General features: G+C 28.3%; 1 protein-coding gene across 1 annotated transcript in view; it reads left to right on the forward strand.

Moving 5' to 3' along the window:
* The window catches only part of LOC111033856, a 31011-nt gene extending 27832 nt beyond the window's left edge, over positions 1-3179 (forward strand). Inside the window, exon 3 of the transcript XR_002604476.1 lies at positions 2887-3179. The gene's annotated coding sequence lies outside the window, so the exon portion shown is untranslated. The remainder of the gene's footprint in view (positions 1-2886) is intronic.
* The last annotated feature ends 10094 nt before the right edge of the window (positions 3180-13273 follow it).

The raw sequence follows: 13273 nt of genomic DNA on the forward strand, positions 1-13273 counted from the left end.
GCAGCTCTTTTTAGTTTTTTCTTTTATCTTTCCCCTACGAATATTATAATTTAAAATATATCTAATAATAGTAGTTATGGCCTACGTACAAACTGTTGTAAAATATATTATATATTATAGCATAATATATTCAAACGCATTTTACACTTAAAAGATGAAAAACAATAATTATGTCTGGACTAGATAATAAATCAACTGTCTACCGAAGAAAAAAATAACAACGAAACCAGCTTGGTATGAGGGAGTGAAGTAAAAGGAAACTCAATACTAGTTTTTCTTAACAATCTTTTATGTTATAAGGAATCCCTGCCGTTTTCGTTGTACGATCAATATCTGTTCGACTCGTAAATTTCCACTCGGGGTGTTTCGAGGTACCTGTGACACGGTCCCTCGTCGACAATCATTATTTTTAGGCCTGCACTAAACAGACACACACAATATTGTATAAAAAACGCAGTAAAAATTACTTTGTTCGCCCCGGGCGGTGTGATGCGGTAAGACGAGATTATTGTAATATATTGTAAGACTGTGTTATTATACTATATTATTTATTTTTTTTTTTTTATATTGTCCGTAGTTTAGTATCGTTCTCGTATACCTATAGGAACAACAGCATTTATATTATAAATTCCCATACCACGTCAGCAGTAGTACAATTCATGTGTACTCACGCCATTAATCCTTACAAAGTATAAACGCGTCCCCACATATATTGTTATTAATTAAATTCGTTTTATTCTATTTATTTATTTATTTGTATATTTAGATGAGCAAACCCGATTACTATTATAGACTCTAGGATGTTTTGCAATAATATTTTGTTATAACAGTAACTGTTCATCTTACATATTATACAGAAAGTACAAATAGTAATAAAATACATTTTTTAAATACGTAGATTAGAGTAGAATATATGCGATGATGTATAACATTTTTAATAATAATAATATACTAAAATAAAATGTTAAAAAAAAATAAAAATACGTAACAATGAAACACTGAACATAATAATAAGACATTGCCGTAAAAAGTACAATACATAACTCCAATGTTATACAATTTGAGAGATATTAATCATCATATATAGTATGTATTATTATAATTGCATATTTTGTTTGAACGCGCATGGGTAAATTTCAAAACTTTCGAACTTTTCAATTCAAAAACCACAAGTTATCAAACGCACTTAGATTACTCGTGGATAGGAAAATTGTTTGTAAAATCATATTTCATGGAATGCTACGATGCGCAACACCGCAAGATTTTAATGTGTTTTAGCGGTCTCTATTAATACAGTTTAGTATAATTTATAATGTTATACCTAATTGTACCTATCTAATATAATAATACATATTTTAATAGTTGCTGTTATAATAATTATATACAAATATATACAATTAAAGTTGTAGTAACATAATATATTTAATACATTATAAATTAGTATAGTATTCCATTATAATAATAAAAATTAGTCACTTAAAGATAGTTTTTTATTTTATTATACTGAACATTGTGTTTTAATTTAAGTCTAAAAAGAAATTTATACTAAAGAGAATAATGTAGATAATTATTATTTATTAAATACATTTTTTTAGATGTAAAAAAAATAAAATATAAAATATAAACCTAATATAGTTTAAAAATTTAGAATAATAAAAATTAAATGTTTATGCAGTATGAATCATCAATTATAATTTAATAATTTAGTAATTTATAAGGTAAAGTATCTTCGATTTGATTAAAATTAACTCATTATTTATTAAGTTTATATCAATAAAAATTAGTGAAGTTAAAAACTAAGAAAATGAATGTTAAATTTAAAAAGCTAAATCAGTAAGTTAAAATTAAGTTAACTTTAACTTTTTTTTTAGGTTCTTACCTATTCTAGAAGTAATTATACGCACAATTTTCAAATCCAACGAATAATATTTTTAAATTACATCAAAATAACTAAAATCTTATTCTTGGTTTAAATATTATAATTCATTGTAAATTATAAAACAAAATATGCCCTTACCTACTTAAGAATTATAGATTTCTGGGTTTCAGTGAGAAGCACTTTTGAAGATCCATTTGCATTACATAGCCCCTAGCTGCAAAAATGTATAAACGATTAACTACAATATATTTGGAGGACTAATTTTGTCAAATTTTAACTTCAAACCCTTACAAGATGAATATCATACTAAATATCATGGTATTTTGTATAACATGTTCTAGCTTTTTAACTGATCCCAAATATTTTTATCGATATTTAAAAAAAAAAACGAATTCGAAAATTAAAAATGCCTTTAAAAATCGATAGTTGATCTAAATATTTTGAAGACGTCATTGAGTATAGAAAAAACAAAGTTTAACTACAATAATTTGTTAAGAATAAATCGAATTATAATGTTTGTATATTTAATTTCGCAAACATTTAAATTTCGATCGGTAGTATTGCCACGTTGCATAGAAAAACATTAATCTTGAATCAAATTTTCAAACCTTAGTTGATAAAATTAAAAATTTTATGAATTTTATACTACTTAATAATTTGCAAACTTTCGTGGTTTTTATGAATTTTGTAAGAATTTGAATTTTAAATGTTTTTAAAAATAAATTGTGAGTTTATATGACTTTTTGATATTTTTTATTTTTGCAAGATAAATTTATTAAGAACCTTATATTATATTGTCAAGGTTTTTTAAAATGTTGTTTCGTAATTTCATATACATTGTAAAAAAACGTAAAGGGTTGAAAATTTAAAATATAAATAAACGCATATATGTGTGTGTGTGTGTGTGTGTGTGTATGCGTGTGAATTTGGCCCTGAATGTATAATATAATTGATTACCTATACTTACTCTTTTTATGTAATTGATTAATTCATAGTTTTGTGTGTAGGCCAAATTATACACTACGATGGCGGAGAACGCGATCATCCCTGAAGACGCTGAGCCAGTCATAGGCAATCCCGCTGAAGTCACTCAGTCAGTTGTAGGAAGTTCCACTGAAGGTCTGCCAATTGAAGACGAGCCAGCCGTAGGGGGTCCATCTGTAGGTGAGACCAACGGGGAGCCAGCTATGGGAGAGCCAGCCAGAATGTCACCTTGACCGTTGTTGGAGTTTTGCGGATATGATATCCGAGAACTATCCAGATTCTTTCATTTTATAACTTATGCCTCAGACACTCTCATATTTACAACAATTTATTTTTAAAAAATTACTCACATTTTGAACATAATATTCAAATACAAACAGATTTCCTGAAAAAATATTAAGTTAACAAAATAATCCGGTTCTGATAATAGTATTAAGTTATTAAAATTATTACAATATAATAAACATATGTGATATCTTAAAAAGCGTTCTTCATAACATGTGAAAAAATATATGATACAATATATAATAATTATAATAAAATAATACATAATAATAGTATGTTTGTATTCATTTATTAACCAATTACTGAACTTCGGACGTCGGACGAAAAACGTATAAATTGATTTGTTATGAATATGTATTATATATTACTATCAATATGTATATTTATCAGACAAAAGCACAGAAAGTTCTATCAAAGTCCATAGAGCAATAAAGTGAGAAAAATCAGAAATTATGTTTCATTTTAATTTTTACTTCTAACAATAGTTGTGACTTAAAGTTGATATTCACATATGACCGTTAATGTTTTATTTTTGTGACAAATTGGAATCATTATCGTGACTTTTTCTTATAGACCGATATAATATCATATATAATTGTATAACCGATAAATATTTTATTTTTTGATTTCAATTGTTCCTTAAAATATTAAATAAAAATATAAAATGATTATTACTTGTAAAGGATTCTATGCATAAAAATTAAACGCAATTATACTTCAAGTGGTACTAATTAGTACAATATGTTAATATATTTAATAAATAATATCACAATATAATATATGAATGTACTAAAATATATAGGAGTATTAGAAATTCAATTATTGTACAATCATATCTTTTTTTCCGGAGAGAGATAAACTTATTAAATAATATAACATCGTCTGGATTATTTTATCAATTAACGAAAACTAATAGTGGCGGTGTCGTATATCACTCGTAAGTTGTATTAAATTTCATACTCAAAAACCTATTACATTTTGACCTCCTATACTCTATAAGTTAGTAGCAAACATCCGAAATTCACTTATGTCGAGAAAAGATAGCTATCGTTTTAAGTCTGTTCTTTTCGAGACCTCATCGACGCATATAACATGTACGGGGAATAGTAAATCCGAGAGTAATTAAAAAAAATGAATTACATTAATGCCTACAAATTAGGTGTGTAAATTCCTACACAAATATCGAACATAAATATGTGGTGTATTGTTAATGTATGTAAATTCCTACTCGGTGAAAAAAGTGGTAGGTATGTGTAAGTTTCTACGTGTCAAAACAATTTATTACTGATGTTAGTTCCTACAACAATTATAAACTTATCTTTCACCGACCGTTTATCTGATTATTGGAATTAAATTATACATTTTTACAATATTATTAATTTATGAACTGTATTATGACATTTTTAATATTTTTTTTTTTTGACATTATCATCAATCTGATTACATAAAATATAATATTATATATAAAAAAAACCATTTAATTAGGTAATTTAATAATACATACAATTATATGATTATAAATATCTGATACCAGTTTTCGAATTGTAGCCTTTTTGGAACTGATATTTTCTCATTTCACGCCCTTGTAAAATGATGTCCTTATTTTTATTTAAGTAAAATAAAATATAAACAGAATAAATAATTGTAACAGATGATATTGAAATATTAATTTTATTTTAATAAATTATACCCATCATATATTTTATTTTAATTGTTAAGACTATTAAGGCAGTCGTTTATCATATTGTTATTACTTATTATACATATGATCGTGGTAATGCGGTATTTTTCTTAATCGTATCAAGTATTAAGTTATATCTTCAGTGACATAATCGTCATCGTTATTTATGGTAATCTGTTTTTACACCATTTTGGATCTCTTTACAGAAGCCACCTCGGCAACCTAACCTAACCTAACCTAACCTAACTTTATAGAGACCGCTAGTTACTTGGACGTAGGCACAATGAAATATTACAGTAAATGCGACATTATCGACTCAAGTAGCATAGTACATACCAGGGGTGGTCAACATGAATATTTTCGATATCCAAATAGATAAAATGTTATTTAAAGCCGAAATATTTGTTTTCTTAAATACGATCGACTAAAATACAGTAGTCTGAAATATGATTCTGATAATATACAATATGTACAATGAAAAATGTTTTGAATAAAATATTTTTCGACTGAAATGCGGATCGTACAGCATATTTTCGGCTTTTTGTTACCCTCCCATTACGCTTTAAATAAAAAAAATATTATGTTGCCACAGCACAATTTGCTTCTCGTGAGTATAATATTTAATATAGTGACTTACGCACTAGAACGGCCATTACCCATTTCCGAACAAAAACGGAAATGCCCATTTTTACTTATAAAAAATATTAGATTCACGTTTCGGACAATTTAGTTGGTACATTGTGAAACAACTATAACAATTAAAATGTATTTAATGTAATTTTATATTTAATTTAACTCAGGTTGGATAAAATCTTTGCAGTTCAATTATTATATATAAGTTACATTTCTAATGTAACTTATGAATTATTAGTTATTGTTATTTTATATAGAGACTATGTCGAACAAACAGAATGCATTATGTACTTTTTATTATATAGTACAATACATACTCAATGCTATCACCTATGGTATAGCTGGTTAAATTAGGTTAGGGTACATTTTATTTCAGTTATAAACCATGTAAAATTATGTTTTAAATTATGTTAAAACTTTATGATTTTAAATTTATTAATTCCTTAAAAATAATTGAAAAGTCTTTTAATACAACATAAACATAATATTATTATACCTATTATAATACGTACTGATTATTTATTAAACACGTGAATAAATACACATAAAATAATATGCACAATTTTTTCTAAAAATGTAGAATATAATATATCAGTATGATAATTTTACCAGAGCATGCATATTAGCGAAATTGGGGAAACGGAAGCCAAACCTTTTTTTTTTTGAATTGAAAAGGATGTAATTTTAAATTTTAAATATCAGTGGAAAAGTTACATGCCTTCAAAACATATTTTATAAGTAATTTATCTGTTATCTATATTATAATATTGAGTCCCTATAATACATATTATATATTATAATATATTTTATCATAATTATTAATGATTAATTTTAATGTCCGTCTATATAGTGTATCTACAACAGTGGGTACAATGTTCATATTATAATATATAAATGTTGTATAGATATAATATTCCGATAATCAACCATATCATAACAAATTTGTATCGATAAACTATGGGTCAATATGTAAATATATATATACATGTAATTATATTACTTTCATTTCTTAAAGGTTTTTACATTCCTCGAATGCTCATTAATATTATCACTGTGGTCTTTAACATTAGGTCGTTAAAATTCTTCTGATTATATTCAGACCGTGACTCATACAATAAATCGTTTATGTGTGTTAACGTTGTTCACATTTCAAATAATTATTACATCTTCAAAACTATGGATATATTATCACTCGGAGATTGTTGTAGTAGCTAGTTCAAGTAAGCAGGATATAAATTATAAGAAGAACTTAACAGTTTATGTTGGAAAATAACAACGGAACTGCATCCGCCACAGTGAACTTTTTTGTACCAATTCCGTTCGTATTATAATACACCTAATTAAAAATAATAAAATCATAACTTAAATAATTGAATTTTCAAATGAAACAAACATCTCAGATAACAAATTTAACCTTTTTTTATTAATTAAAGCTTGCATGACATTATATCATCTAAACCTATTGCTAATGGAATTAAAATTTAAAAAAACATAGATAACAATAAAAATAATAGTATTATTAATCAATAATTTAAAAATATTACAGTGTTTGACTACAATACATATTCTTACCTAAAACATTAGAATATAATTATACGACTACGTTATAACTTATAAAGTATTTACAATTAAGAAGGTAATAATATTATAATAAAAAGTCATGTGGACGTCTACACTTGAGTCAGCGTACAGAAAATTGGGTCACATAGTCTGTACAATTTTTAACTGCGGGCTGAAGTGATGGGGTTAAATAAATGAATTGCTATGTTTTTATATGCTCAGATATCGTGGGTAGCAGAAGTCTTTGTGAAATAAACTAAACTAATTTATGTAATTTAACATTCGATAGGTTATACAGTATAGGTTTTTACAAGTAGGTATATTATAAGTAAATAATTTAATTTACCTACCATAACATAATACAATTTAAAGTAGTATAAAATCTTTTAATCACGTAAATACTACAAATTAACTAAATTAAACTTCACACTAAACTTTTGTTCTGAATTTCGATTTAGATCTTGTTCTATACATATTTTTTCTAATTAATTTTATATCACTGGAAGTGATAGTGTTCAAATTATTATATGAAAGTTCATTTTGAATTATTTTGGCAGGTTTTAAATTTATATTCTCCACGGCTAATTTCTTCAATTTGTTGTTGATTTTCTGTCGATTCATTGAATTTTTACTATCTCTATTATGGTTGTGACAACAATTTTTAAATACAGTTTTTTTTTTTTTACCTTAAAAAAAAGTTAAATTATTATAAGGCGATATTTTTAGTAAAGATATTGAAATTAAATGTATATAAAATGTATTAAATTCACTCACCGATAACTAGAATGTAGGCTTTGCAATAATGCCGTGTGCATTTCCATCTTTCAACGTCATTTTTTAAATATTTATGGAAACAAAATTTATAATCATTTTTAACGATTAACGACTTTCTTTTTCACTTAACATTATATTATTCATTATAACAAAATTATAAATACAAATAACGTAGGCAATAATAATTAAATGAAATAATAACAATTATAGCATGCAAACGTACAGCCTGATCTACAGCAAAATATGTATATCGACTTCTTAACTCATAAATAACAACTGTCAACTGATAAGTTATTTTGTATTTAGTGTTAGCTAAAATCAAGTTTGTATTATGTTTAAATGTATTGCCAGTTCATATTGTGGCCTCTTTAGTTCTGTCTATCGATAATACGTCGGTTATCGGGTTGAATAATTAATGAAATTTAAAACACTGATATACTGACAATTTTAATTAATATAAATGTTATATTATTTTAATTATCTATTAAATCTTCAAAATCGATGTTATTAGGCTACTATTAGTAAGTACACACGGTCCGGTTACAGCTACAGGCAGTGGCTATAACATTCAATTGTCTAATGGGGGGGGGGGGGGGGGATTAAATAATACTATACTAGTTGAATTACTCGGCTTCGCACTTGTGTAGTTTGTGTTTTTCATATTTACAATATATCCCTATAACTTCTCGGAACAATTCTTATTGTTGACCTTCGGACAAAAATAATAGGTTACAGGTATCTGGAAACTCGCTAGCCGTCATGAGCCTTTGCCGTGAAGCACAATACTTATTGGCGATGGGTTCTATCTCCCCCCTCCCCTTCCATTTGCACTATACTGGCCACAGTGGTAATAAACCGCCCGGATACCCGACCCAACATAGTGCGGCTTAAACATCCGCAGCTGTTATTTTAGGATAGTGTGACTGGTCCAATTCAAAACGATGTATTTCGATTGAACCATTGAACAATCGGACAACCGGATGATTTCTACTGGGGCGGTTAGTATTTTGTGAGAAACCGGACACTAACAATTATTTTCAATGTTGACTTAAGTTTTATAGTTTATATCAGCGTTTCCAGAACCATAGCTAACAAATTTTTTTTCATGGGTTGTGACTCGAGGTTACGATTACTGTTATTTTAGCTGTAAATTGATAAATCTATATTGCATACCTAATAATAATGTGAAGTCCAACTAATATTGTAAAATGTATGACATGGATTTTACATTGGATATAAATACATTTTTAGTAACCTTTATGTAATTTTATTACGATTACGGAATATTTTTATTTTATGGGCGAGAATGATAAAATTGATTATTGTAAAAATATTATTTATTTATGCTATACTTGATTTTTTTTTAGCAGTGGATGACGTAGCAAATAAAGATTACATTTATGGGTCTCCATTGCAAAATGTTTAGGAACTTTATATGGGTTTATACTATGGAAAAATAAACAATTATTAGTTTCGACTTTCGAGTTTTCTTAAAATGTTTATTCTATGCAGCTTATATTTGATAAGTTACCATAGTTTTTTTTTGATGTTCGTTATTACTTAGTACTACCTTACCTGGCAAGATTAATCATTGTATTACTATTTTTTTCTATACTTCTGCGGAGTTTCTACGTATTATAGAATAGCACATATTATATTAAATATTATTATTATAGTTCATCATACCAAATTCGTAAGTTAGATAGATATTATTATATTGCTATATTAGATATTTATCATCATCAATAATGTATTAATAAAATAATAATAAATTACCTACTTTAAGAGATATTTCAGCTTCTAAATGTTTATAGATATAATTCAGACACTTTAATAATAAATGATTCGAATAAAATATTATACGTCTTATACAAATGTACAATATAGGTTAGATTATTACATGTAGGCACTAACAATAATATTTTGTGTTGGTTATTTAGTTAAAATATATTATAATCGGTAAACGAGCATCAGTGTAGATATCGCCTATAGCAGCTGCAGTGTGCTGGCGTGTGTGTGTGTGTGTGTGTGTGTGTGTGTGTGTGTGTGTGTGTGTGTGTATGTGCGCACACGTGTGCCGCCGTGAATGTGAGTAAATAATATTATTAATTTACAGCATTATAGGATTGCGTAACCACGACTTCTTCGGCGAAGATGTATCCACACGTCGTTATGTCGTACCGAGGGTTATTATAAATCGTTATGGGTTTTTTTCTTGATTTACCAGGAGTCGTTTGATATAGAGCCGTATTTTTATTTTGTTTTTTATTATCACTGGCATCTTCAATTGTTTGGGTGTTGTCGAAGACCATCGCGCCTCGAGTTCAGTGGTAAAACAGTCGTCGGTAGAGCCACTACGGCGCGCCACCGTAATGAAAACCTGATCTATAGTGCGGCACGTGGTAGGTAGTTGTAGGCTTTTTGGTATTCGTATTTCGTACCCGGTACGCAGTACTCAAGGGACCATTAAGACATTGTCGATTATCGAGGTTTATCGCTGGACGTCGTCGTGAATCCATTTAGACTACGGCCGTCATCACTTCAACGCGTATAATACAATATAATATTATTATTGTTGAACGCTCGTCGAATGCCGAGTGCTGATTGTTCAAAAACCTGGAAAATATAGGTACGTCTTACCGGTGAGTGCATATTTTATTATTATTATTATTTGTACTATTGTACTACCTTTTATGATATGTGATCTATTGTTAAAGCCTAAAGGTTATAGTGTTTATCCGCTTAGCTTAATATTATTATTTCACTGTTATTGCAATACTTAACAGTTTACAACATCAATTTAGAATTTGCTGGGAAATTTGAATAATTACTTGTTATTAAATATCGTTTATGGAGTTAGAAAATCATAGTATGTGTGATTTTACAATAACTTATGTGTTATAACAATTAACAGTGACGCATTCACGTACTTTTATTGTTCAGCGGAGACAACATTGAATTTAAATATTATGATTTAGGTACGTAAATATCAATGTATACATTTATTTACACAAATCGTGATGGTACTTTTAATAATTATTATTTTTCCACTTTTAAACTTTTAATTTTTTTTCATAATTTTTTAATGGCTGCATATAGGTGTAACCGTGTAGGTACTTGTATACACCACACTTTGTATAGACACCAATGACAATAGTTTTAATTAATTTCATATAGAGTGTTAATAATTTTAACAACATGAAGGTCCGTGTATACACATTTAATTTAACCGTCGTGATTGGATTTGGTTTATAAATTAAACAAAAATCGTTTTTAAGGCATTCGTTAGGTGTATATGTGCTATAGCCCGATGTTGTTAAAATCGAAAGCAGATGTCGGTTAATAATAATTAATACTCAACAGTGTGGGCGTGTGGGTGAATTCCACCCGAATGAACATACCGTAATAAATAATAAAGCAGGTATAGAGTGAGTTGCAAAACATCCCGCCTTCCCACGTTTCCACTTAACAACATGTTGGTAGGTATACCTTCTAAAATTTTACCTCGTTTTCCATTCCGTCCAAAATTATCCATTGTAAATTTTAACCTAAAATTGCCAAATCGAATATATACACTTTGTTTGCCTCATCATCATTGTCCCGACATGCAGTAATAAATCGTGACGTTCTAAATTGTACGATGCAGAAATTGGTGGCCATCGCTTTAAGATAAGACTGACAATATTTCGATTATATGGGTATAAACGTATATGATTTTAGGTAGGTATGTACTCAAACATTTCAGGAATTTACGGATTCTCTTAATAGGACTCTACGTCTACACCCGCATGTGTTGTCTCCGTCTTAAAAACGTACATATCAAAAACTGTTTTGCGCGAAATAGAGCCACTCAAGCTGTAATCCAAGCTAAGCAACCAAATGTTCACACTATATACAACAGAACATTTACTGTGCAACATCGTTTTTATTTATTCCATATCACAAATACAAGAAAGGTTCTTATTGCTTATAAATTAATTATTTCAAACATGAATAACTTTTCTTGTATTTTTGATACCGAAAAAAACGATGTTGCACAGTAAATGTTCTCTTGTTAACAGTGTGGAAATTGGGTTGCTCGGCTTGGACAACAGCTTGAGTGATTCTATTTCGCGCAAAACAGTTTTTGATGTGTTGTACGTTTGTAAGACGGAGACAACACATGCAGGTGTAGAGTCCTCTTAAATTTTGAAGAGAAAATTGCCGGTAATAGCCTTAAAAATGAGATTTTAATGCAGAATTTCAGCATAATGATGTGCTACTATACTTGAGCCATTTTAAAATTTCAATTCTAAATGTCATACAATATTAGCATTCATGATTTGCATCACAAGACTTATTGTATACCTACTCAGTATATATTATAGGTGCTTGTAAGATGACTTCATACCAAATTCAAATCTGTTTTTTTCGTTTCCCTACATCGATCGGAGTGAATGATAAAAATATAAATTGTTTGTTAGATCTATGCATAAAACTTGTGTTTTCAAAACGGTAACCGCTTACGAGAGAGTGTCATAGGTCTCTTGCTTTGCCAAATGAATCATCTTGCATTGAAGTCGATTTATATCGTTACCGTTTTGAACACACACAATTTTAATTATTAGCCTAACAAACAATTTAATTTGCATTAATGGCTTCGATCGATGTAGGGTAACGAATAAAACAGATATTTTGTGTTCGGTATGAAATAAACGAGTTTTGACATAAATACATAATACACAATTACTATAATATAGTATGTAAGCATAATATTATAATTCTTTTATTCTTCACTTAACAACACTGCATATACCTAACTCACGTTCAATACAATCCTACTGTCTTGACTGTCGATTCCTATGTTATGAGCTAGTTGGTATGGCACTCCGCTGTATCTAGGTAAATTGCACTCTCCTCTCTGAAAAGTCGCAGTCAAATGTTACGTAAATTGCGGCACAGGCGGTTTTGAAACGTATAGGTACGTAAATAATTGGGTCTCTGTAGTACATTTTAAATAAAACGTGAAATATGATACGTCATATTAAATTAAGTTATTTAAAAAGTCAGAAAACAAAAAGTAGAAAAATTATCGGGAAAAGAAACCTACACGTACGTTTACGTTTATAAGTTTAATTACCATACATTTTGGGTGGTTACAATTAAACTATTGTCTATCACTGCTGGTATATTATGCGTAGTTTGTATCCGTAGTGATAGATATTTTATACCAAATTTTGGAATGTGAGAGGATTTGGATGTTAGATAAGACAGTAAGTTATACAGGGTACAGTTTGACGTATATATTTAAAATAAAATAAATTATTTTTCTTTACCGATGACCTAGCAGCAATAAATAACAATACACGGATCAAGTTATGGAACGAGACTAATAGAGTGGAAGTATGTATAGCAGGCCGAACAATTATTATAATAGATTTTGTTTACTAATCGAAATAGTTATACCCATATGTGGCGGGACTCCGTGATATTACTGA

This window comes from Myzus persicae, unplaced genomic scaffold (assembly GCF_001856785.1).
Source record: "Myzus persicae strain clone G006 unplaced genomic scaffold, MPER_G0061.0, whole genome shotgun sequence".
Classification (NCBI taxonomy): domain Eukaryota; kingdom Metazoa; phylum Arthropoda; class Insecta; order Hemiptera; family Aphididae; genus Myzus; species Myzus persicae.